Raw genomic sequence first — 23,894 nt, forward strand, 5'->3', positions numbered from 1 at the left:
TCAATATGTATTCATAATAGCAGTAACTGGTTCAGGAATTCAAGTAAAATATATGCTACCCATAATATTGTAATTCCTACCATGAAAATTGGATTTCTTAAATCTCAGACTTGAATGTTTGGTGGTTTTGGGTTTTTTTTATCTCATTGCTTGCATTCTGACATTTTGAGACATTGTACATGGTTATGTTACCCACTGCACTTTAAGCAGAATGGCACACCTTTCTGATCTCCTTCTGTACTTGCCAACAATTGATCCTGCATATCCTGTAACTCCTTTAGTACATAGTCAAGTTTCAGAAACCAAATGTCTGGCGACACAGGATCTTGTCATGCTCAAAACAGGCAATATATCTGAAATAAGAGCAACAGGACTCTATTCCCTTCAAATCTGAGCAGACGTTGCTTGATTTAAGATCAGAATACCTGTGTGAAAAGAAGTAGCTCTCTTCTTTCGTGGACCAATCTTGTAGTTGTAACTCATGCTAGAATCAAATGTTTATACACTGTTGCTTTGAAGGGATGCAGTATTTTAAAATGAAGAGGAAGGAGAATTCTGGCAACAATAAATCAGTCAGTCTCGCTTTGCTAGCCAGCAGAACAAACCATAATAAATGCACCTATAACTACTTAGCAGATAATGAGCCAATAAATAAATCAATGAGCAATGCAACTAACTGGCCAACCAGCAAGATTTGATTTGGCAAGCATTTCACAAGACAGGATCATGATTAAAAATGGTCTTGACAAATGGGAGGAATAATCAGAAATCAACAGTGGGTCAGAGAACAAAAAGCAGTTAGTAGTACAAGACTGATGAAGACAAGCAAAACATTTTTTCATGTTTTTCTAAGAATCTATTCAAAAAGGTGAGGAAATTTATTATCCAACATGATGCTTGGAAAGCCTTGATTGGGTACTGCTTCCAGGAATTGCTACCTCTGCAGTTGGAAAGGACCTGTAGACTAGTGGTGGAAATAAGAACTTTGGGAAACAACTTGCAAGGACTAATTGAAGGAATTAGGTTTTTTTTAATATCTAGGAAATAGGAGACTAAATACAATGTGGGAGATGTGGTAACAGTTCTATACTCAGTTTTATGCTGAGTAGGGGAGTAGATGTATCTTTTCTGTTGATTGAACAAAAAGAAGTATCTGTCCTCCAGAAAGATATAGCTAAGGTTACACCTGTAAGAGTTATGGAACTTCTTCAGAAGGTTATGGAGTTTTCTTCCTAGACAAACACCTGTCAGGGATACTTAGAGTTTAGTTCATCTTGTCAGAGAGTGTCGGGATCTGTTCCTGCAGTTTTGGCTCCTCTTTGCTCTGTATATTGCTGAAAAAGCTGTCAATTGCATAGGGAGAAGAGTACCAGCAGTGTAATTCCATCAGACCTTGTAGTTAGTAGGGGATGACTCTGCTGTCTGGATGAACATCTATCTGGTTTATTTCTACTAAGAAAGAGCTGGCTCATCTTTATTTTTGTGTGAAATACTGTATGCAGTTTTAAAAGGATGTCCATTCATTCTGTTTTGACCTTATCGCGTGTGATTACCAGATTCTCTTTTCTTGTTCCTTTCCAGGTCTCTGAATTACTCTAATTAAGTGGAATAAAGATAGATTTAGGCTGAAGAACCCTGAACAGAAGGAATAGTCTTATCCATCAGATGAAAACTTCTTTCCTTGTAAACTGAACAGTATTGTTAATTTGAAATAAGTCTTTATTAATGTGCCCAGGAAAAGCAAATGCAGATTGCCTTTTCAGAAGCAGATACCTTCCTGTTGAGAGGTAGATCACATCTTGTATGTTCATTTCTGATTCACAGAAGATTTTGACTATTTATCTTTAATTGTCATTTTCAAAATCAAAGTTCTAACTCAACATTACAGATGAACAAATGCTCCCATGCTTTTATTGTTTTTATTGAGATTTCCTCACAGAAGTCTGCGTGTACTTCCAAGGTAAGTTGCAGGAGGATATGCACACTCTTGCTATTTGATATGTTCTGAGTCTGTTGGGTTTTCTGCCCTTACCAGAGGTACAGGTGCAGCAAATCCTGCAGATCTGCAGCTATAGGAACTAATTATGTAACACTACATGGTAACTAAAAAATATAACCTAAGTTCACACAATTTAACCTAACCTGAGCCATATCACATTTGTTTCTTGGGGCAGAGCATTAGCACCTTCCATAAGTGAAAGAATTTATCTAATAAGTCATAGACACTTTTTTTGACATACCCCATGTACTGATATCATAGACAGAGGCAGTGGGTCTACAGACAGATATCCTATACTTGTATCTATTTAGTAGGACGTGTTATTACTGTTTTTCATGTAGTCATAGTTTGCTTTCTTAGGCCACTATAAATCCAGGCCTGTAGGTTATTTATGAGTCACAGCTGGAACTAATTCTCCTGTATTATTTAAGAGAAACAGGAAAAGACATGAGCAAACATAATTTGAAATTGGTGTTCAAAATATGCCAACAAACCTGAGTGAGCTCACAGCTCTATAGTTGACCTGCTGCCTGGGAGTACATGTAAGTTCTTAAACTGAAAACCAAAAAGGTTTGGTCTTCAGACACATGTATGGTAGAAACTAATTAAACAACACTCAGTGATATTCCTTGCACAAAACCCCCTGAATTTGTAAATTAATCTACATGGAAATGAAGAATTTGTCCCCTTTAGCCAATATACATGAGCTGCACTATTGAGTGGCTTTCTGCTGTACTATGGTAAGATTGTTTAGAAGCCTTGGTTCATGAACAGACATTGATGGATATTTCTGCTTATTATAATTAGCAGTTTCCAGCATCCACTATACTAACTTGTGATCTCCAACTATTTGAAAATATGTGCATATCTTTAGCAAAACTCTTTCAACTTCCCTGCAACTTTGAGATGATTCTTAGTCAATTTCAAGTATGAAATACCAAAAGAGACTTTGTTGTCATTAATTAACATAAATAGGTATATAGCGCTCCAGGATGAGAAGCGTTTTCCTTGCTTATTTGTCAAGTTAAAAACAATGGATTGAGAGTATGAGCCAAGAATAAGGGTTTTAAAAATAATGAGAGAGATGTCCTAGATTGGTGAGATGTGATAATTTTTTCATTAAAAACTCTTGTTATTTCTTCTTCTATAGGCACACACAGTGCTTAAAATTTCTATCCTTAGCAGTTGCAAATGTTCTGAAATCATTTAATCAAGTAATTTAACAGTGTATAGCTTTCAAATGATGATTTTTTGTGTAAGACAGAATTCAATTAAGCTCTCTAGGTTTCATGCTGCAGTGTAGACTCTATATTTCCCAACATGAAGGCATGAAGATCCAACTGAAGCATAGACTAAAATGTTTTAAAGAGAGGGAAGGTGACCCCCAGCCTTAAATTTTGGATTGGTATGGGAGGAGTGAGGGGCCTTCTTTCTGTTTATTATAAGTGATGAATAAATATTGGCAGTGTAAAATGAACACTAAGTCTGAGTGTAGGTTATGCCAACATCCCTGAATCCACGTGTGACTCTTTTATAGCAGAAATGTGGTTCCAAGAACATAGGGAAAATAATAGTTAATAAATACATCCTCTGCACTCAGCTGGGCTGGGCTCTGGTGCATGAGTCTAAGGCAATAATTGTGGCCTCTTGATGATTTCTGCCATTACTCTGAGTCAAAAAAACAAGTACTGGGCAGATTTCCATGAATAAGTGATGAATAAGAAGAGGAGACCAGTTAATGTGGCAGCTGTAATATCATGGCCTGATAATAGGATAGCATTATAAAAAATTATGGAGGTGTGTTATTGGAAAATAGGACAGGAGACAATAGAAATAAAAAAAGAGATCATTATCTTAAAAGTTAGAGACAACATTTATTTAAAGGGTCAGTTTAGGGGAAAATTATATAATTTATTTTTTTCCAAGTCTAAATTTCCTCCAATATTTGACATACAGCTGAGTTTTAAAAGCTTCCATTTCTTTTTTAAATGGCACCTTTCATACATTTCAACACATCTTTATGTTTGCAATTGAAATTAACACATAATTTGAAGCTTAGCTTTAGCACAGATGTCTGTTAATACTGCTTATCATCTGTCCAAGTCTTTTTATACAAAGAAAATGGTGATTTTAATTGTGGCAGCTCATTAAGTTTGAATGAGACTGAATAAAATTCATATATAAAATTTTTGCACAAAATAATGTGAACTTTAAAAATAATATGATGCTTTAATAAGACTAATATGGCACATACAGATGTCTTAGAGAATTACTCTATTCAGCAGTTGTAGGGAACCAGTATATACATCTACTAGCTTTTCAGATTTCTAATTTTCTACATATATATTATTCACTTTTATCCTCTTCTAGAAAAAAAATACCACAATTGTTAAGGTTGTTCATGTTTTTATTAAAAATCTACATTCAGGTGAAAAAATTGTTTTAATTTAATCATTGCTAGACCCATTTTGCTATTACCTTCAGCATGTTTGGGCCAGATTTTGTATGTACAAGACTGTTTCAGAGAAATTCTTAGCTGAATTGTGAAAGAAAGAAAAGTGATATGCAGTCATGGAAGACTTCCTATCTTTATCACTTTTAGTGGGAGATAAACTTCTTGGAGCAAAATTCAATATTTCCAGATTATGAGGATGAGAAAATGTTGTATCACTCATATGACTGAAAGCTTTTCATAAGTGAAGAAAAATTATAAAGACATTTGTTATACAGATAAGAACCTAACTCTGGAATTTTCCTGTATTTGACATGTGATACAGAAAATTAACCAGACATAAATATTTTTTACCATTTTCTGTTGATTGTAAATGTTCCCTTCATGGCAGTGGATATTAGAATACTTCTCAAAGTCCTTCCCACAGGTTTCCTTCTTCTTGGTTTAACTCTTCGTGCTTCAAACATTACTTGCAAATGAAGGACCTAGAGGGACCTCCATCAGTGGCAAGAGATATGGCAATCAAGTTAAAAGTGAGATATAAGTATTAAATTGAACATTGCTTGCATTGGAGACCCCCATCACCATCTAGAAAACAAAAGTGCATTCCATTTGGGAGATCTGACTTCTCAGAGGAACATTAGTTATAAGGGCTGCCAAGGTCAGGTACAGATCTCCCTTGAAACTCCTGCCACATCTTCACCTCAAATGGAGCCCAGTTTTTTTATTGTTTATCATGACTTTGGTGGAGGCTTTTGGACTGCTTGAGCCATAGGCAAGTAAGGTTAGATGAAAATTGCCATAAAGATCTGGGAAGATGTCTGATTAACTTCCAAAGTTGAATAATCTCACATTTTGCCACAACTTAAATCCCTATCCTTTCTTAAAATCTCACCAACCAGAAAAACCAAACCCCAAACCAATGCATTTTACATAGCAAGATTTATAGTAAGGCATTTTAGAAGTTTTCTTTTTCGAATGCTATTTTTGAGTGCAAAAACAAACCAGAGGTCAGATACTTTTTTAATTAGAAAAGCCTCAAACTGGAAGCCACATTTCTGATTTTCATGGCAGGTGTGCAATTTAGAGCAATCTATGAATAACACAAAAGGAAACTTTTCTCTTTGAGCTTGACAGGTTTTGTTAAATGATTAGTTTTCTTCAGGCTGAATTCTACTCTGAAAAGAAAATTCAATCAACAATCATGCTCCCTTTTGCTACTTAGCAAGTGCTTTTTCACTTGTTTTCATCTTTCTTCATTCATGTGAAAAACTAATGGAAAAATTACATAATCATAACCCGAATATGAATGATAATTTGTTGCATGCAAAGTAAAAAAATAAAGCACAGGTTTCTTAAAATAAAGCAAAGCCAGTCAGTTTAGTAGAATAGGATGAGGGGGGTAGTCAATACTGCAGGTTTAGAGAAGTCAGACACTAAATGTTTTATTGTTTTTGTTTCTAACTCGTACAAGGTTGGATGCAGCTATTAGCATTGAAGAGGGTGTATGAAGGCAGGTGAGGCATCTCAGTTTATATGACATAGATTAGATATTTCTTGATCATTGACATTATTTGGTAATGTGAAATTAAAAGCTTTATGGCTTAAAGTACTTAATTTCAATTCCAGAGATGATATGTGGCAGCAGAGACGGTCATTTAGTGTAACTGTTCATTCCTTTGCCTGAAACTAGAACTATTTTCAGACTATTATTTTTTTTTCTGAATATCAAGGGAGAAGTGATAAATGTGCCTCCAAAATGTGGATTAAGTCCGAACAAACATGAAATTTAAGTCCAAATATACTTTAAGTATTAACAGGCTTAGATAATTTATGTTGGCCTAGTTGTACTTGGGATGGCTCCTAGGACAGGATGGGATTTTCTCAGATTCACAGCCTTAACTTAGAGGGGAACAAAAATCTTTTGAGAGTTAATGTAGTGTAGAGCTACGGATATAACAATGGTCTTATAAATAAGAGGGTTTTTTCCTTTCAGTTTTTTTACATTTGTAAAGTAGTGCCTTATGACAGATCTCTTCAGAGACAGAAAAGGAATCTTGAAGTTATTCCAAGAAGGCTTAAACAGATGAGGGTAAAAATTTATACCAGGTCTTCTTTTACTCAAATCATTAGTGGCATCTCTACATAGTTAAAAAAAAAAAAAAAAAAAAGAGTTGTCCAGTCATTTAATGGGGTTTTCTCTTGCAACTACCCCTCCTCCAGCAGGTTTTGTGTCAGGGGTTCTAAACCCCTTTATGTTTAAAAAAAATTAAAGTGAAAATCCCTTGCTCTTGTCAGTGGAATTTACAAGAATGAGAATTGTCACAAACAAAAGCATATTTCTACAGAGAGTGTCTAATGATGAAAGAAAATATGAATCTGGTGGATGAGATTGTTTGTTTTCATTTCAAGTGGGTTTTTTTTCAGATTGCTTTAATGAAGAATACATTTCTTGAAGGCCTGGGCCACTGCCTAAATCCCTTGCTTGCTGAATATTTCCCATGCCTTTCTGATTTTTTTTTACTCTGCTGCATATTGCCTTGGAAACCCAAAAGGAGCCTTTACATTGCTATGGAAACAAATCAATATAACTATATTTACATTTTGTTTGTAGACCACATAGTGTAAAACCCAAAACACATGCCTGCATGGATAGAATATGATATATAGTTGGGGAGGTTTTGTTTTCTTTTTAATTAAGAGAAATATTAGGTGATGCTGAAACAAGTGTCTGTTTTGTTCTGCTGCAGGGGAAGAAGAAACCATTCCCACTTTCTGTCATGTGTTATTTTAATTCACAGGTTTTACAGTCAGTCTTTCAAGGATTATGACACTAATCTTAGATTAACACTGACTTTGGTTTTGTAAGTGCTTTAACTGGTATTTTACCAAACCTAAATTATATGCTCCTCTAAATGGCAAGAATGTAGTTATGTTTTCCTATAAACATTGGAGAATTACTGTCTTAATCTGACAGCTAGAAGAGCCTTTCAACCCACACTAAACCACAAACCCATACTGCCACCTTCTTTGCTACCATATTACCTTTCCAGAACTGTTGGCAAAACATTTTACACTCTTGTTTGACTTATGAGAGGCTCACAAATCCTCTTCTGAGCTTTTCAAAGACCATATTTAAAGGAGAAAGCTTTAATTTCTGGTTAAACAATGCAAAAAATGACTACATATTTTTTGTTTTATATTTTACTATGATAATTTTCTCTGATTGGTCTCTCTATAAAGTACCGAATAACCTATCACTGCTTTATTCTTCTGTGTATCTTTGTACACACCTTTGTATAACTGCAGAATCTTGCAGTAGGACCTGTTTTTTACTTACATCATATGTGCTTTGCAATAAACAAATTACAAATTCCAAAAGCAAATTTACATTTTGCTTTTTCACAATAGCTTGGGCTTTTTAAATAGTGACCAAGTAGAATTTTGAATGCACATGCACAAAAAAATACACACGCACAATCTTATCATTCCTATTAGAGGAACTTCACTGATGCAGGAATATCAAACTGAAGTAGGAATATATGGCTTTATCATGAATATGCAATTTAGAAAGTATTTTCATTGATTTAAAAATTTTATACATTTGAAAGACTTCAAATGTATAAAAAGTTGGAGTAGTCATAGGATTCTGTGCTATGGCTCCATTTCTGAAATTGCACCTATACAGGTGGATCCTAGCTCCTCTGTGAAGCTCTACTGACTTGAAGAAACAAGAAAAGCAGTCAGTGGGGCATGACATAAATACAAACTGGTTTAAGAGATAATATACAAAGCCAATTCAGAGGTTATTCTGCCAGCCTGAGCTAAGCCAGGATATTTTCTAATCATACGTTTTGCCCATATCTATCTCTTTACATGGAAACTGTCAGGTTTCTGGGGCACTCCTTTTTTCTGGTTGTAGAAAAATGCTCATTTGAAAGTATTTTGACCCCTATACCATAACTTGTTGAACTGAAGCCAAGAGTGAAAGATAAGAAGGATATTGATGGATATGGACATGACTATTTAATTACAAGGATTTTCTACTTTTTCCTGTAATATCCAGAAGCTAATATGAGTTGCATCTGGTGGGAATCTGTACATTCTCAAAATATTTGAGGAAAGAAGCACATGTTGGCAGATTTGAGAGGTAGGGTAATTTCAGGAGTAAATAAAGTAGCAAGTGGTGAAGCAGATGGCACTTCCCTACCCCATTAGGGTCCTGTTAGAGCCCACAAGCCATGAAAGAGATGAGTGCATGTACCTGACATACCTGTAAAGCATGCCAGTTCTAGAAGATTCTCCTTTGGAACCACAGGAGGCATTATCCTCAAATTTGGGGTGACAAGGAGCAAAAGTCATTGAAAACCCTATAGCAAGGTTGCAGAAATGGAACTCCAGAAAAGAAGTCCACAGCAAGCTGCTAAACTTCTCATTCCTCCAATTTGAACTCCTATTTCCATTTTTTGTCATCTAATTGCTCTTTTTAATTAATGTTTTTAGAAGCCCCAGACTTAATCACCCATAGAAAGGTACATTTTTTTTTGTCTCTGGTATTTTCTGGAACAATGTTAAAGTGAATGCAATCCAGATGAGTAAAGAAATATGAAACTATTCCTAGTCTCCCATTCTATAAGCATGTGCCCCTTTCAGAAAAGTGAGTACCTCTATTGAAGCTGCTGAACTGCTCACTTGGGCCCTTTTCCAGAAGTAGGACATTTGGTATTTATTCTGAATTCATACTCTTGGAAGTAAGTTTATGCAACTCAAATCTAATTTAAAATCTTAGCTTAAAGTGATATTAGTTTAATATTTATAATTAGATTCCATCATTTGGTTTTCCTGTGTGTTTTGTGTTTTCACAGTGTTCCCTTAGCCTTTCAAGTTTATCTGTCCTCTTGTGTTGTTGCTGCTGGCTGTTAGAGGGAATGGAAAACAATTACTGGAAATATCCTTAGCAGAGATCTATGATATCAAATGTCATTTATTGGTCACAAAAAGACAGGAGCATTTTATTTTCAGTGATTGTTAAAACTAAAGCACAGCGCTCCTGGAAATATAGGGCACATCCTCCCAGACAATAAAATTCCTCTAATCAGATGAACTTAATTCAGTGATGGTGAGATGCTTAATGGTATTGAGTACCATTAGACAGACAAAGGGAGAGATGGAAATAAGCCAACCACACTTTTAGGATTGGCTTTTTAATTTTTTTTCCTGATCTCTTGATTGCATGTAATTTAACATTCAATCTTGCTTAGTTTAATTTGTGCCCATTTTCTGTCTAGAGTGGTCTATTTTGTCTCCATTTGTCAGATGATATTTCTCTTTCTCTGGGTGGTCTTCATTTACTGGATAGTTTGTTCTGTGATCTTCACCTCATTTAGTTTTCTTGTGAAGTGTGATTTGATAGTTAGGACGACAAAGTCTTTGTTGATATGTTTATATTTGGCTGGTTTTTTTTTTTTAAACTCATTTCTCCCTCTCTAAGAATGAGGGGATGGTGAAACATCTGATACTTGCCTTTTCCCAGCAGACAGGATTTCCTGACAGTATTAACTTCCCTCCTTTAAATACCTGGGTAGGGTGAAGTTCAACTGCTCAGTCAGCTTGTAAAATGTGTTGATATGAATGAGAGAAAGATGTGATCCTGCCTATTGAGTTTGTCTAAAACTTGTGAGTTCTCCCAGGTGAGGTTTTGGTTTGGTCTGAGCTTGAGCACAGCCACACATGGAAAGCACATTGATGGATAACTCCTGTGTGTTACACATGTCAGTAAAAATGACCAGGCTTTAAAACTGCCATAGGTCCTACTCCTTAGAGGAGGTTAGAGTAGTAATAAATCTTGCCAGTTGGTTTCCTGCAGGCAGGGTACAAATATTTCCACCTAAAAGTGAAGAGCACAAGTCTTTATCATCACTTTGTTTAAGAGAGAACAAAATGTCAAATGACTGAGCAGATCCATGCAGCCTTCTCATTCAATTGCTGTCAAAGGAGGACTTTGAAACATGGCTTTGACATGCATCCAAAGCAATGACTCCCTTCATGCTTTATGTGGAAGGTGACAATGCAGTGATAAATGTATTCTTTACAATAGAAATAAAATTTTTCACCTCCTTACACTCTTTGGCTTTCTGTGCAGCAGAAAGGGAAAAAAACAAGAAATCAGAACATGAAAACTTTGGTGAAAGCCTGACTACCCTGTACTGAGCTATCAAAATATCTGAAAAGAAATTTTAACAGTTGACAGAGAAAACTGTAAAAATTTGAACAAATATTTAGAAATGAAAACTGCTCTTGCATCCAAAAGAACAGATGCTTCTTTCTGACAGAGGACTGTCTTTACCGGGGTTATTTAAAAGCACTGATACTGTGACATGATACACAACTCAAAATGAGCTGGAATAACACACACACACACACAAAATGACAAGCAATAATATGAGAAAAGGGCTATATAAGAAATAGACATACTAGAAAATTGAAACCTAAAATAGTAAAAAAAACCAATGCTCTTTCATTGTATAATGCTAAACTTTGCATTAATTATAGTAGAAGTAAGCTTTAAGAAGGATCTGTGATTTTCAAGATGACACTACATCTTTAAATGAAAAAAAAAATATTTTCCTATTACTTTCTTGTGCCTTGTTTTTACCCTGACACTAAATTTTTTGCATTTGAACTGTTTCTTCAGGTCAGAAGTGTGTCCTAATTGATGTGGCATGGCAGAGTATGGCTCATTTTCAGCACAGCTTGCAGGAGAATTGAACGACTTTGATCACTATTAATAGGAGTCCTACCCCCTATCTCTGCTCAGTGTGTGCTGAAGATTTGCCCCAATGTCAGGACATATTTGCAACACTAATAAAAGCCTTTGAGAAACAAGCAATGTTTTATGCAGGCTTGGAGGGCAAAGGTGGGGGTGGGTAGAAGAAGAAAGAAGAAATTTTCTGTTTGTAAAGGTCACATCTGATGTGGTTTTGAACTCTGTGGTGTTGTAGATAATCAGGTGAGACAACTGTCATTGGTGATTCAGCCTGACCCTTGTCTGCTTAGGTTATAGACCTGTGAGTCTGGCATAACCTCAATTTATTGGAGACCACATCAATGTCTGATGGCATCTGAAAGGAGGGGGCCAAAGGGATGGAGCCAGGCTCTGCTGGGTGGTGCCAAGCAATAGAACAAGAGGCAATGGGCAGAAAAGGATGCACAGGAAGATGCACTTGAACACGAGGAAGAACTTTATTGTGCACTTAGAACACATTGCCCAAAGAAGGTATGGAGTCTCCCTCATGGGAAATATTCAAGCAGTGTCTGAACACAATCCTGTGCCTTATGCTGTGGGATGATCCTGCTTCATCAGGGAGGTTGGACCCTCTGTGGTCCTTTCCAACCTGATCCATGCTACGATTCTGTGATTTTTTCACTGAAGACCAAGGTAACTGGCATTTTATCTCTATAGTCACCTCTTTTGACTGTTATTAAACAAAACCTACTGAGTCCTGTAGAGTAGTTATCTCCTTTGTATTTTCATGGGGTTCACTGGCTCCCCCTCCATTTCCCCTCCCTTATCTTGCATGTTTGTCTATACAGATATGACGGCTTGAATGGCATGCTGTCTTCTTTTCTGATTTGTACTCAGACATGGAGAAGTAAAACAAAGAAATTACCTCATCAGCAAACAAATTGCATGATCACTCTTGATATCCCTGGTCATCATTTCTATTCCTGTTTCCTATGAGACCCAAGGGCTTTGGATGAGTAACAGTGGGGAAGAACCAACATTGAACGTGGATTTTGACCATGACACGAGAGCTTTGGGCCTTGAAGCTGTCTGAGGAAAGACCCAAGCTTTTATGTTTTTGTAAGGAAAGGTGCTAAACTGGCATATTTGGTGGAAAATAAAAAATAGACTGTAACACAGAAACATTCTTACAGCACATCTGCCCGAGAAACTAACAGAAGATGGCAAGACATTGTTATTTTTAATCCAAATGTACATTTTAATTTGAGAATTTGACCCCAAGTCTATGTCTTGTCATACGTCACTAAGAAATTTGTTGTACCTGAAACATTGTAATTTTTGTGGATTTCTTTTTTTACTTTTTTTTCCCCTGAATCACTGAAGCATTATTTTGTTCTTGTTTCTGTCAGAAATTATTACATGTGTCATATATTTAGTTTTGGAAAACTGCCATAATTTTTATTTCATCATGCAAACTCGTATCATAGTTGGACATCTATTATTCTCCCTGATGCCCTGAGGGTTGTATCACAGACTATTAGTTCAAAGAATGTGACTTTAAGCCCACCTAAAATGGGAAAGGTTAAACTCTCTAATTAATCCACTACATTGGGTGAGTTACACCACACACGAACATTTGCTTGATACTGTGAAGTTCTCTATCTTTTTCTCTCCCTCTCTAAAATTGCCATGGTGAAGCCCTGATTAAGTAAAAATTTAGGTTCCAAATGTTAGGTTTTCATTTGTTTATTCCAAGCTTTCCTCTCCTTTAAATCTTATTTTGGGGACACTTATAATTTGTGTGTGTTTCTTGTTTTTAAGTACTTTATGCAGGAACATTTGGCCTTCAAGCCTCTGCACCACTGTAGCCCTGGAAGTGCCAATGTCTTAAGCTCCTGTGTAAACATGAAAAGCCTTCATCAGCCTTTCTTATGCTGCCTCAGAGAAACTATTTTAGTCCCAGATTATTCCCCAGACAGCACAGCTGAAAAAAAAAAAGGTGGCAGTGGTATCAATGAGATATTTTTTCTAAAGAGATAGATGTTTATAGGTACAGTAGCTCCAAATAATAGCAGCTTTGATAAAAGCTGAACTACTTCATACCAGCAGGTGTGTTGCCATACTAGTAAGAAGCTTTTCAACATTTTTTTCAAATTAGTTTAGTTCTGCTCAGCTGTTGACTGAAAAGAGAAGCCAATGTAGATCAATGAAGGTTAAATAACCCAAAGCCAAACACAGCCCTGTTCTCCAGATGTTGCCATCTGGTCTCCAAGATTCTTTTTACTTATTCATTTCTCTTGAAATCCCTCCTCAAATCCCTTTTCTTTTAACCTGACTGCATAATTCCAAGTGGGACAGAATAGGCAATGGTCTTTTGTTTTGCTTGGAGAACATTCACACCATCACTTCTTTGAAGAAATGGCTGTTATGACTGACAGTTTTCAGAATTTTTTCCCCTGAATTTGTTTGACAGCAGCCTCCAGAGCTGCTGCAGCTGGAAGTAGAGGCTTGCTGCAGTCAGAGCCAGCCTGCAGCAACCCTGCAAGACCTTGGAGCTACAGCAGGTAACACCATGGGTTGGTTCTCCTCTGCTGACAGGACCTTTGCATGGAGAGTGCAGCTTGCCATTATGCACACGGCTGCTCGCATTGCTGCATTTTGCAGTCCTCATGCTCTCAGCCATGTGCTGAGTGGAGCACCTTCTCTTCCACTTCTGGTTTCCTGTCTGGTCCTGACATGAAGCATCACTCTAGTACTCCACAGCTCTCACAGATCTACCTAATCTACAAGCTGAGAGAGAATCTGACACTGCTGCATGCCACAGAACTCTTTCCCTATACTCATTGACAACTCCACTCCAAGCTTAATATCAACTGTTTTATTTGCTGTGCTTTTCTTTCCCCTCACATTTCTTTCAATTATTGTGTGGTTACACATGGTAAATGAAAACTGCTGTATGCAGAGAGTTCTATTTTGCTATCAGTTAAACTCACACAGCTTGGCTGGCTTTTGAAATAAGCCAGAAGTGGTGGCAGTGATTAGCTTTCTGTTGGAAAATTTTCCCTTCCCTCAGGGAAGTGTGCAGGGAAATATGTTGGTATGCAGACATAAATTCACCACGTAACTCATCATTGCAAGCCAGTGCTTGCTGCCTCTGCTCACAGCCTTTATCAAGCTGGTTCAGTAGGATCCTACCTGGATCTGTCCCTGAAACCACTTTGCCTTTAGGATGCAAATACCAGATAAGAGTCAGCCTTGTCTTTAAGGGGTCTAATATCTCCAGATCCTAAACATGAAGGACCTGAAATTCCAGTTTGTAAATGAACATTCTTAAAGTGGGAGCAGTTATGAAATGGGCACAAGCTGCAGATTCTGATGAAATGCTCAAAAACCAAGTTTTTCTCAGACACTTTATGATTCCTTGAGGAGTTGTGCTGTAGTTTGTCAACTGTCATACTAAAAATGCCCAACCTCCAGAGACTTTTGTCAGCAATGCAGACAGTCTTTCCTCTTTTTTTTTTTTTTTTTTTTTAAGAAGGAAGGCAATCTTTATCTCTTGATGTTCTCTCCCATTCCATTGCAGCAGAAAACAATGGTACTGCAGCCCAGTTACCGTTCAATTTGACTAGCACTGGGAGAGAGGCATTAGCATTGCAGAATAAAACTCTGCCAGTTTTCCAGCTTTCTGTGCCTGCATGTTTTAGGGATCCAAACAGTTAAAGATCCATGAAGTAAAACTGGATCTTGTACTGCTTTGGGGCAAAACAAGGCTGGCAGAGCTGTTTGAAGGTGATGGGATATCTCTCTGCCAGTGGAATGGGAGCAGAAGGATGGCTTAAGGGCCCATGTGAAACCCATTGCACTAAGTACAGATTTTTGTTTCCAGCAAGGGCATTTAATCATGTCTGAAATGCCTGTCTAAAGGGATCTGTAGTTCTGAGATTATCTCTGTAAATTCCTGCAATAATAAAAATGGCTCCTATCCAGAAATGTAGGCCCCTGTGATATAAATCACAAACCACTATGGAATAGCAGTTAATCTACCAGCAAACCTGACTTGTTTCAAAAGAGGCAACTCAAGCCCGTTCTGTCTTCACAGAACCCCAAACACTTTGAAACTTGGCCCTTTGCATCATTATTCAACAAGAGTGAATAAAATTGTGTCTTGCATAGCACTAAACCTTCCTATGCTTTGACACAGGAGGAAAAGATTCACCCTAGATTGTGTCTTGTACTACCCTGTAATGGTTCTCTGTGGCAATGGGTGTTACCATGATATGAATTGTTGCATGAGGGGAGGATCAAATATCTTAGTTAACCTGAGTAGATGAATTTAATCAAATTTCATCCTTTCAAAAAGTTGAAGGAGAATTTCAGTTTGATTCTCCAAAAGTATGACCTGGCTCCAGACGTCCCTCTTGCCCACTGGATTTAGAAAGTAAGGGGTTCTCCTGACCATTTATGTGGGACATTTCATCAGACAACAGGACTCCAGAAGAAGCAGGAAGGGCTGAACTCCCACAAGTTTTTCCATCATGATTTGATACAAACTGCCAAAAACGATTTATTTCAGAATGTGTGAAGTTTGCTTTTGGCCTGAGAGATGTTGGTTTTCATAATGTCACTGTAGAAACTGTTGACAGAACTGGCAGAAAGTGATCCACTTATCCCACAAGATTCAGCAAAAATCAGTGCAACACACAGTCCGTGCTATTAATGGTTGGCATTAAACAAGACTAAATTCCAGGGGTTATGAATACTAGTTAGCCCTCATGCTGCAGCTTTTAACAGTCAGTGTAGTAATCAATTATACATATCTCATTAAAAATGGTATGAAATCCATGCAGACAACATCACTTCTAATTGTGAACAAACTGAAAAAAATACCTCTGAGATAATAAAGACTGATTAAGGCATTATGACATTTTACACTGAAATATAATTTTTTACACTAAGATTGAAATGTTGTTACATGTTAAATATTGAACACAGCTATCAGCTGACTTTATAAAGTGACTTTCATTTTTTGCTGGGTTAAAGATGGCTGATTTCAGGAAACAGAAGCTGTAATTGTGACCTCTACATTTATTTATTTAATAACTTTTACAAATAAATTATGAAAACTCATTTTGATGAAACGGTCATTTCAGCACATCCCTGGAGTGGTAAATATGAAAACCATCAGGAGTTCAGCACTTCAGCTGAGACACCATTCAAGTTGCATCAAAGTTGTTTCTAAGTGGGTGATAGCAGAACTCTCTCAGCAACAGAAGTAGCTCAAATGTAATTGGTGCCCAAGATTTTAAGACAGCATGATTGCCTGAGCACTCAAATGCATGGTGAAAGACACCCATATGTAGGAGGTATGATCCAGCAACATTCTTTAAAGCCCTAAACAATATCCCCTACAAAGAGGGACTTAAATACACCTTGGATACTCTTTCCTCTCACAATTCTGGACTTCAAGCAAGTCCTTCACACTTCTCTATTTTAGCACATCACTTTTGAAAATTGGCAAATGTTAACTCATTTTAGTTTTGCTAAACTAGAAGATCACTGATCATTGAACATGCCTTTGTATATTTTTCTTACCTACTAATAATAAGTGAATCCAAATTAATAAAGTAGTTTCCTTTTCTTTTTCTCTAATCAAAATATGTAATTTTTACCACAGGTAACTCACAAACCTTATTTTTAGGGAAAAAACCCAAAACAAAACAACTGAAAAACACTTTTGATGATGTCAAGTGGTTTTTTCTTTTGGTAATATACTTCATCTGATCAAGGATCTACTTATTTCAATTTGACAGTGGTTTTTCTAGGGAGGATTAGCATTGCTCCATACACACTGGAAATTAATTGGAAGTTCACCTAGATTAGATTTTTTCATGCAGTACACCACAATAATAAAAGCAACAGGGAAGGCTAATAGGTCTCGAGTTTTCTGTTTGTTGGAGCCCAGGTCACAGCAGTGGTTAGATGCAGGCATGACAGTCAAATATCAGTGGCTGTATGGCTGCTTAAACTGTCACTCTGACATGAGCCACGTCCTGTTTTGTTGTCTGGAAGGTATTAAAGAAATAAAAGCAGATACAAAGACATTCTTCAACATATGGCAACATTTTTTCTGCAAGCCACATTCCAGGGTCGACACTCTCAATGCGAAAAGCATTTATGTGCTTCTTCTTACCACCAGCTCATCTGTCTTTTAACCCTCTGGGGAATTAAATGAAAAATCCCTGTTACAGGAAGGTTAAGGGTGAGCTTTTGTAGTATAAAAGGCAGGAAATTCAGAGTTAAGAGTCTGTTGTAACTTCATAATAAGTTCCTTCGCTATGACCCAAGGAAGGTCGATGAGGTACCCAAGCACCAGGTAACATTTAATCTTAAACTTGGGTGCCTTGCTTAAACACACTGCTGAAACAGGACCCATGTGATCCTCTTGATCTATTACCATTTTTGGAAAAACACCAGGTTAATACTTAGCCTGAAATATATTTCACAGGATCTTGCTGAACACAAATAGTGACAGTGTGTTGCTATTAACCATAGGCTACAAAAGTCTGTTGGGTGTTGCTAGCACTTATCTGGTGATATTGATAATTGCTGTCACCTTCTAGACATCTGCTAGGACATAATGACAAGAATGCAACTGACAGAGAAATCCCAGTGACTGGAAAGGGAGGGGAAAAATTGAATTTTTTTTTGACAGGGGAGATTGGACTTATAGAGATTTGTGGCTGGAAGTGGTCACATTTTACTGCAAGAATGCAACAAATATCTGCTAACAATGGCTCTCAACATTGGCACAATTATAGTAAAGACTTAAAAGGTAGAAAAAACTTGCAAGATATCTAGAAGTTTTTTATCATCACTACAGTGATGATGACAAAATTAATTTCCAAATGGCAAAATGATCAATAGGGCCCTGGAAAAAAGTATTTGCAATATTCACTGACATAACATACCACTGAAGAATTATAATTTCACAGAAACAAGCGATTTTGTTTCAGTGACAATACTACATATTTATTGTAAATGTTTAAAATGTTTTTGGAGGGAAAGTTACCTCTTTTTTTAAAGGGGAAAATTCTACTTTCACATTCCCTCCCCTCTTCCTCTTCTATGGAATGGGAAAAGCTAGAGAAAAGTTCAGTTAACAGTTATTGTTTCTTCCTCAGCACAGTCAATCAATATCGTGGGCACCATGGGCTGTATCCTTTAGGACATAACATTGATGAGACACATCAGGTATGTCTTGAGTGAAATCCAGGTTATTAACCAGGAACGTGCACAATTTCCTATTGCATTCATCACAGAAGAAAAATGTCAACAGCAAAGCAATGTCTTTGTCCAAGTACCCAACTTTTCTCCATCAAAGTATTGGATCTTTTAAGACCTCAGATTCTGGTTTCTCCTGGACCTGTTCAACATCAGAAGCTTGGTGTATTCCTGCCTGGTACTTTTGTCTCTTACAGCAATGAAGGCATGTGGTGCTCTAAACAGCAAACCCCTTTGCTCCCCAGAGAGAGTACTTTCACAGATTTGTCTCCAGAAACGGGTGACACCCCATGCCAAGGACAACAGCTGCCATTTCCATAGTGCTCCTTCTCTATGAATGGAGAGTATTTGAATCTTCCATTTCTGTGGGCTTTGGTTTTCGAACACCTCAAGGTACATTAAGAAAAGCTGTCATTACAACAATGAAAACCTACTAGGAGACTGTCAAAATCTTTCACTATAATGACATGTAAGAAAAGTTTCCCTTTACATTGTAACATTTATTTCACTCCATCCTTACTAGTGTGGATTTGTGAAAGTTAAAAATGTTTCACAAAAAAAAAAGGAAAAAAAATGTAAAATGACCTATTTGTCCTAGAATATTTAGAGAGAAAATCAATAAGTTTTCAATTTCATTTAAAAAACCCAAACAATGACAACATAAAACCAAAAAAACCCAACCCAAAACTTTTAAACCTTACTGGAAAATGTTTTATTTGAGTTTTATTCCTATAGAAGTCTAAAAACTAAAAACATATTTTTTCAATATATGCTAATTTGAGTAACACTTTAAAACATTCTGCTACTTCTGACATGTATTACACACAAATAAGTGAAATATCATACAATTACATTTCAAACCTGGTGATCTAAGAAAAGTATTTTTAATATTACTACTTTTAAATTGTAGGTTAATGCGGTTATAAAAAAGAAAATCACAGAAAAAGTCAGACAGAAAATAAATAAATATACTTTTTTTAAAAAAATTGATTTTTTTTGAAACAGCTTCCAAAACTTCCTGGAAACTGTTATTGTTTCTCTAAATCTAGAAATCAAGTAGTTTTCAGTCAGGGAATAATTCAGAAGTGTGCTTAGATAGAGGGATGATTGAATCTTCAGAGAAAAGACTGCAGGCATCTGACTGTTCAGCTGTCAAACAAAAAAATATCCCTTTAAGATAAGATTTTCTAATTTTAATATACTTTTCTGCCCAATCAATTGCTTTATATTGATTTTTATTTCCAGACAGAGAATATGAGTATCTATGTAGACAGGTTCCAAAGAGGGCTGGGAAGGAAAAACCTTGAACAATCCTGAAGGATAGATTTTAGTTGAATTTTTTGCATTTGATACCTCTGCTGGGTAAGCCCTTGATACAACACTGGGTGATTTGTCACAGAGCACACAGTGTGCATGGGTGCACGATAGGTATGCTGATAAAATCTTCTCAGACCATATGATACCAGCTTTGAAGAGTAACTAGAAGCTCACTCTCCTAGAAAACTCACATCATTGATTTTTATTACTTTTAGTCATTATAACGGTTTGCAACTCAAGGTTTTCAAAAGATTGTCAATACAAAGCTAACAAAGAAAATACCTTTTCCATTTGTGTTGGCATTTCCCTCATTTCTGAAACTCACAAAAACCCAAACAACTGTTTTCTCTGGTTAGAGAGGCTATGACATTAGAATAGAGAGCAGCTCCATTAGCAGACCATTAGCAGTTCTCCTGTGCTTAATTTGCACAAAGCTTAGAGCTTTGTCTCTAACCTCCAATTTAATTAGTAGATAGAGTCTGTTACAGGTTATAAAGAAATCACTGGAAAACTAAGACTGCTGCAATCTCTGGAACAATGAGATGACAGAGGTAGTTGTCATCTGGACAACTACCTGATTGTTTCAGATGGTATTTGAATGGAGTTTCAGCTGCGCCCAAACCAGCCAGCCCCTGAATACCATTGCAAAACAGTGCAAAGTTCTCAGCTATGTTTCCCTAGCTGTAAAAAGGGCAAAGCTTTCATCATGCACTATCCTCTATTTACTCACCTTCATCATACGCAAGAAGTCTTTGAAAACTTCATGGTACTATAAAAGCAGATAACTCAGAGTCTCCGTGGAATATCAGAAGATGACTTAGCTACTTAAAAGAGTTTTCCAACAAACTGAGGAGTCCGTGAGTCTCAGGGAATGTTAATCTGGACACCGAGTTTAAATTCATAAAACCACATCAACATGGAGATTATTTCAGTTGGAAGGGACCTGTGATAATTGTGAAGCCCAAGTGCCTGAAAAGCTTATGCTAAGCAGATGACCTGAATTCTGAGGATACATAAACAATGTAAAACCTAGGGACAGCAGCAAGACTTGCTTTTCTGTCCATAGGCTGAAACCATCTAGATCAGCAGCTGAAATATCTTTTAGATGTATAAGGAGTAGTTGACATCATCACCTCTTTATTCAGATGTTCCTATTAAAAATACAAGTGTTCTGCCTCATTAAAAAAAGCCCCCTAACCAAAACCCAAACAAGCATTTAGTTTAGTGAGTAAGTGAGCTGAAATATGGCACCATATGCCTTTCATGATCTCTAACTCTAGTTACACTCTTGATTAACAATTTGGAAAGCAATAAATGGATGTATCTGTTGACAACTGGCACCTGAGCACTAAGTTGCAATTAAACATTCAGAACTTGTTTGAGCATTTTAGTAGACCTGCAATTTAATCTTTACGTGTATGCCAGAATAAGAAAAAAATCAGCAAACGTTTTTAGTGTTTGTCTTCATTAAGTGTCCTCAGCAGCTTTTAGATAGATCTCCTTCATGAAGTGTAAACTATGGCTTTCATAAATGGTTTTTAATAGCCTTCTGATAAAAAGAATACAGAAATCTCAAATGCAAAGGGGTTTAGAGAGGTTGTTTTCTAAAGGACAAAATCTGTATTTCCTGATGTTGCAAAAGTTCCAGCATGGCAGGTAAGAAAACTGCACAAAAAGGAGCCTATCTTTCTATTTTCTTCCCTGCTAAATGTTCAAGTCTTGATTAAAAAGAAATCTGACTGATGAGGCAGAGAAATTGTCTGATGCACACCTAAGTCATCATCAAACACAAGACTTCCTTCATTGACCATGATATTGAGCATGGTACAAAAAACCCTAGTAGAAGTCCTTTACACTGCAGAGATGATTAACACATTTATACCAGCATTTGTACTTCTGGATGCCATGAAGCTCTGGGAGTGAAATGCTGTGTTTGTGTGAATTAATTTATTTCAGTTTGTGAAAGAATACACAGCACAATTGAATCTTGTTCTATTTCTTCCTTAGTATAGGGCTTGCTTGATGCAATTTCCAATGTTGCATTGTCAAAGTTATTTTCTGAGAAAACATTGCTTTTCATGAAATTCCTTTTCTTGGACCAAGCAGGGAAGCTTGTGAAAGAGACCCTGCCCTGTGTGCTGAGGAAGCATGGGAATCTTTGCAATAGACTGGTTTGTCTGGAGCAGGGGTAACAGTCTGATGCAGTGTCCTCTTGCAGTGTCCTCCATGAGATCATACAGTTGTTTGTGTTGGAAAGGACCTTAAAGATAATCTACCTCCAGCCTCTCTGCAGGAACACCTTTCACTAGACCAGTGCTCAAAGCGTCATCCATCTGGCCTTAAATGCTTCCAAGCACGGGGCATTATCCCCTGCTCAGGGCAACCTGTTGCATTGCCTCACCAGTCTCACAGCAAAAAATTACTTCATATTATTTAATCTAAACCCACTCTCTTAGTTTTAAAGCTTTCCTTCCTTGGTCTGTCACTTCATGCTTTTGTAAAAAGTCCTTCTCCATCTATCTTGTGGGCTCCCTTCAGGTACAAAGCTGTAAACAGGTTACCCCTGTTTTGTAGGTGGAACACAATTCTCTCAGCCTTTCCTAGGAGAAGAGCTGCTCTGCTCCTCTAATCCTCTTGATAGCCTTCTGGGCTTGCTCCAACAGCTCCATGTCCTTCCTGTGCTGGGACCCCAGAGCTGATGCAGCCCTGCAGGTGGGGTCTCATCAGGGCAGAGGGGCAGAATCCCCTCGCTCACCCTGCTGGCCACACTGCTTTGGATGCAGCCCAGGGCACGTTTGGCTTTCTGGGCTGTGAGTGCACATTGCCAGCTCATGTCCAGCCCCTCATACAGCAGCAATCCTAAATCCTTTTGGGAGGACTTCTCTTAATCTGTTCATCTCCCAGCCTGGACTGATACAGGAGTCACCCCAACACAGGTGCAGCACCTTGCACTTGCCCTTGTTAAACCTCATGAGATTTCTATGGGCCAACATCTTTAGCTTGTCCAGGCCACTCTGGATGGCATCTCATTCTTCAGGTGTGTAAGGCCCCAAAAAACTTACCCATCACAGCTTTTAAAAGGGCTTCTGGTTGTTCTTGTACTCTCAATTAGATACACAGGACAAACATCAACAAGATATTCTCAAGAGATTAAAACAATAACAAAAGACTACTTTTTTACTGAGAACATCAGAGAACTTTGGCAAAAAGTTTAGTGCAACATTCAATCAATGTAAAATGCTTTTCAAAGCATTATCTTATCCTGTTGAAAGTAGCAAACTCTAAGCCCATCTGATTTTAAGTTGCTCAAAAATTTTGAGAAGAGATAATTAGAAGAAAAAGAAAGGCAAAAAAAGATAATGGAAAATGAACCGTACAGATACCAGGTCTAGGGTTCCAGAGATGTTCAGCTGAGAAAGGAGGGCTAACACATATGCTTGCCTTGTGTTCAGCCTTAAATAACCCTTGGCCTTCCTGGGTCTGTCTCCCAGGTGGGATTTCCAGTCATTTGGCCAATTAGGAGCTGAGTTAGGGGCTCCAGGGACAGGTGTGGAATATGGCCTCAAATGTGCCAGTGACTGGCAGCCAGGCTCTAGAGGTGGGGAGTGTAGAGAAGGGCACTGACTCACCAAGAAGCATCCAAACTGCCCCTTCCTTCCCTCATGTGCACTCAAAAGGTCTTGAGACATCAATCTCTCTAGTCTCTCACACAGGTGTGTCAACTGCGCCCCACAGCTTGGTGTCATCAGCTGATGTGAGGAGAGTGCACTCGATCCTTTGTCCGTGTTGTTTATGAAGATATTAAATAACTCTGGTCCCAAGCCAGACCCCTGAAGCGACACCACTGGTCAGCTGCTGTTCATCACAACTCTGAGCCATTGACTACTACCCTCTGGATGCTGCCATCCAACCATCATCTTTTATGTGACCTAGAATAAAAAGTGGAGCCCTGAGTATTTCTCTGTCAGTTTAGAAAGGTAGCACTGCTAAAGCATACAGACAGCAGTTAACAGGATTGGTTCAAAGAGGTGTAAGTTTTAATTCCAAATAGAGGCTTTTCAGCTAGCCTGCTCTCCCCAGCAATACTCTTCATTCAAAAC

This window comes from Zonotrichia leucophrys, chromosome 3 (assembly GCF_028769735.1).
Source record: "Zonotrichia leucophrys gambelii isolate GWCS_2022_RI chromosome 3, RI_Zleu_2.0, whole genome shotgun sequence".
NCBI lineage: Eukaryota > Metazoa > Chordata > Aves > Passeriformes > Passerellidae > Zonotrichia > Zonotrichia leucophrys.